We start from the raw sequence: 271 nt of genomic DNA on the forward strand, positions 1-271 counted from the left end.
AAGGAGGGAATTTCGTGGGCTGTGAGTGGTTTAGACAGGCACTTACCTTTTCATGGGTTCTATTTTTGCTTTGAATATGTTGTGTAGGCACCTAAGGCTGTAACTAAATTAACACCACCAAAGGGGAAGACTGAGATTTTCAAACACACAGAGTCCACAGCACTACAACCGACAATCAGAGAATATGTCTGTCTTTGACAGCATTGCATTGACAGGGGCCTTCATTGTCTTTAGTTGGCCAACACTTTTTTTTTTTTTTTTTTTTTTTTTT

The sequence above is a fragment of the Merops nubicus genome, unplaced genomic scaffold, assembly GCF_000691845.1.
Source record: "Merops nubicus isolate BGI_N331 unplaced genomic scaffold, ASM69184v1 scaffold12465, whole genome shotgun sequence".
Taxonomy (NCBI): Eukaryota; Metazoa; Chordata; class Aves; order Coraciiformes; family Meropidae; genus Merops; species Merops nubicus.